At 35.5% G+C, this 4,033-nt stretch overlaps 1 non-coding gene across 1 annotated transcript; it reads left to right on the forward strand.

Annotated features, from left to right (window-relative positions):
* The first annotated feature begins 3,575 nt into the window (after positions 1–3,575).
* On the forward strand, positions 3,576–3,678 carry LOC117066197. The gene has a single exon (XR_004430186.1). It is a non-coding gene; the product is annotated as a U6 spliceosomal RNA (small nuclear RNA).
* The last annotated feature ends 355 nt before the right edge of the window (positions 3,679–4,033 follow it).

The raw sequence follows: 4,033 nt of genomic DNA on the forward strand, positions 1-4,033 counted from the left end.
GAGAAACACTCTCAGAATATCTGCACAATTACTTCCTCACATCTTTCAAATCTTTTCATATTTCACCTTTTCAATAAGGCCTATCCTGACATCCTCAACTGAAATTGAAACAACTATTTGGACTTCCTCTCCCCATTGCCTCAGTCTCCCTTACTTGGCTCTCATTTATTTTTCTGTATTTTTTTCACAGCCCTCATTAGTTTATCAACTTTCACACAATCTATTATGCTTGCTTTTTGTCTCTCTTCCTATACTAAAATAAATACTCCACTAGGACAGAGATCTTTGTTTTGCTTCATACTGCATCTAAAGCATCAACAAATACAGCATCTGGCACACAGCTAGTGCTCAATAAACAGTTGTTGAATAAAGGAATAATTAAGTGAATACATGGAAGGCACAATATGCTAACTATGCGGCTTAGTATCCTGTGGAATTATTATAAACTGAGCAATTGGAAAGAAATAAATTCTATAGCTCTATGAAAACCTGATAAGCACAGGATAAAACTACATATATGCTATTTTACTGTTATTTAAATAGTGACGGCAGTCATAAAATGTATATTTATTTGGGGACATCAAATTAATTTAGTTCTATATTAAATGTTTCTCACTTTATCCTTTTGTTTTCAATAACTTAAATATCAATAAATGTATTTCCTTATGGGTATTATTTCTAACATTTAAATTTTTGACCTCCAAAACAGCAGGAATTGATTAACATTTAACAACATGGAAATGTGAAGAAATGAGAAAATTAATTATTGCACCTCATAACTCAGAGCGTATGGCTCAGTTTTAATGCATCATGTAAAGGCTTTAGACTTCAGAGAATCTATTTAAAATCTGAATTCTTACACATTGGAATGGTAAATAAGGGGAAAAGACAAAAAGAACTCAATTCAATCCTAGTCCAAGACCCAGTGACCACTGAAGTTTTATGCAAATAATCAGAAAAAAATGGCATAATCTTTAATCATCCTCATTAAGGGAATAATAACAAAAGACAAGTAAACATTGTTTAAATGGCATTTTTGCCTAATTTTCTATCATCCACTTTATATTCTGATATAAAAGAGAGAATTTGGGCTTCAAGGAAAATGAGAAACAACATCATTTAAAGGTTTAGACAATGTAGAGTTAGAGATGTTATTACTGGGATGATTCTTTTAAAAATACAACACTGATTATACCACTATTTTGCTAAAAATTCTGCAGTGGTTCCTCTTTGTGATCACAATCAAAGTCAAAGTCATCACAATGTTCATGGCTCTATAAATTTGGGTCTTCTTTACCTATGACCTAATTTCTACCACGTTTCTCATCTTTATCTGCTCCCATCACCTTGACCTTGTTGCTGCTTCTTCAATATTTCAGACACTAGGGCCTTTATGGTGGTGCTTTCTCTTCTGGAATATTCTTGCCCTCAACATCTGCATAGTAACTCCATTAACTCCTTCGGTACATGCACCATTTCCAGTTATTGCTTTCTTAATGAATCCATGAGTATACAAACACATAAACATGTATTTAATACTAGACATATTTTGTGCTTAATGATAAATCCTAGATGCATTCCCAGTAAAGTAAAGAAATAAAACAAAAATGTCCACCATCACCACAATTGCTACAAATTATTGTGGAAGTATTAACCAACTCAATTGTGAGTACACATACACACACACACACACACGCACATACAAATATGTCTGTGTATTTAATTATTGCTATTTGAAGACATTTACTTAAAAATCTAACAGTATCATTCTAGAAAGGTAATCTTTTAAAATTAATTTAGCAAGCATCAGAAATTTTCTGAATTTGTGTTAGTACTTTAAAATAAACTGTAATGAATGCTAATAAATATACTTCAGAAATTAACAAGATCTATGTAAAGGAAACAAATCTCTAGAGAACACAGAGTAAAACTCAAACAAATTAAAAGACTATTATGCAATAATAAAATAAGAGGCTCAATCATATAAGGAAGTCAATTTTCTTAAAGCCAATCTATTATAGAAATTTAATAATACCTTAGGCAAAATCTCATATCACAAAATAATCTTATAGTTACTGTAAAAGAGTAAGTATTTAAGAATTATAAAAATTTGCAAAAAACAGAGTAATGATTATGTTTTTCCTACCAAATACTAAAATACATTATAAAATTGCAATATTAAACATTTTATGACACTAAATTTTTCTTTTAATTCTGTAAATTAGACTATTCGCCCACTTACTAAAGTCTTTATTATCTACATTTATTAGTTTTTGTTAGTTAATTAAGTGGAGTCTTCTAAACGTAGAATCATATTATCTGCAAAGGACAATTTATATTTTTCTTTTTTTTTTGAGACGGAGTCTCGCTCTGTCACCCAGGCTGGAGTGCAGTGGCCAGATCTCAGCTCACTGCAAGCTCCACCTCCCAGGTTTATGCCTCAGCCTCCCAAGTAGCTGGGACTACAGGCGCCCGCCACCTCGCCTGGCTATTTTTTTTTTTTTTTTTTTTTTAGTAGAGATGGGGTTTCACCGTGTTAGCCAGGATGGTCTCCATCTCCTGACCTCGTGATCCGCCCGTCTTGGCCTCCCAAAGTGCTGGGATTACACGCTTGAGCCACCGTGCCCGGCCGACAATTTATATTTTTCTATCCAAGCTTTATGTTTTAATTTTTCCTCTTGTGCATTCCTAGTTCATGTTTTCAAAATTATTTAGTAATAATGGCAAAAATGGTCATTCTATTTCTTGTTGCTAAATTGTGATAATGCTTTCTATATTTCCTTATTAATTATTGAATAATTGCTTTCTTTGTGTTCAAAGAGATAAATTACCTATACATCCATCTATCCCTTAATATTGTAGTAGTTTTTATTTTTTAGTAAGAACAGATGTGAATTTTCTTACACTTTCAGCATTTATAGAAGACAAAAAAACAGTACCTTTTTGTCTTGCTAGATTAACATGGTTCTTGTACGATTTCCCAGTATTTGCATTCCAGGAAAGCACCCTAGTTGACTGTTGCCTATTATTCTTTCAACGACATTTTAATTTAATTGCAATTTTTATAGGGATGGGGGAATGCAATGGTATTCAGATGTGAGATCTATCCTCACTGTTTGCTATATGTTTTATTTCTACTGGATTTGGTATCAATGTTTTAATTGTTTCATCAACAATTATTTAGAAGCCTTTAGAAAACCTTCCTTGGGGCCGGGCGCGGTGGCTCAAGCCTGTAATCCTAGCACTTTGGGAGGCCGAGACGGGCGGATCACGAGGTCAGGAGATCGAGACCATCCTGGCTAACATGGTGAAACCCCGTCTCTACTAAAAATACAAAAAAAAAAACTAGGTGGGCGAGATGGCGGGCGCCTGTAGTCCCAGCTACTCGGGAGGCTGAGGCAGGAGAATGGCGTAAACCCGGGAGGCGGAGCTTGCAGTGAGCTGAGATCTGGCCACTGCACTCCAGTCCGGGCGTCAGAGCGAGACTCCGCCTCAAAAAAAAAAAAAAAAAAAAAAAAAAGAAAACCTTCCTTGGAGCTTTTAATTTTTAAAGCTTTGACAGAACTAACTTTCAAGTGCTCACTTGGGCACCACATATACTAAAACTGGAACAAGACAGAGAAGATTAGCATGCCCTCTGTGAAGGATGACACAATTAATGAAGCGTTCCATACTCCTCCAACACCAAAATTCAGGAAATGCAGAGAACCCCAGTAAGATACTTCACAAGAAGATCGTCCCCAAGACACATGGTCATCAGATTTTCCAAGGTCAAAATGAAAGAAAAAATGTTGAAGGTAGCTAGAGGAAAAGGTCAAGGGGAAGGAAAGCCCATCAGACTTACAGCAGACCTCTTAGCAGAAACCCTACAAGTGATAGGAGACTGAGAGCCAGTATTTAACATTCTTTTTTTTTTTTTTTTTCCAGAGACAGAGTCTCACTCTGTCGCCCAGGCTGGAGTCCAGTGGCAGGATCTCGGCTCACTGCAAGCTCTGCCTCCTAGGTTCACGCCATTCTCCTGCCTCAGCCTCCC

This window comes from Trachypithecus francoisi, unplaced genomic scaffold (assembly GCF_009764315.1).
Source record: "Trachypithecus francoisi isolate TF-2019V2 unplaced genomic scaffold, Tfra_2.0 Lachesis_group2, whole genome shotgun sequence".
In the NCBI taxonomy this organism is placed as follows: domain Eukaryota; kingdom Metazoa; phylum Chordata; class Mammalia; order Primates; family Cercopithecidae; genus Trachypithecus; species Trachypithecus francoisi.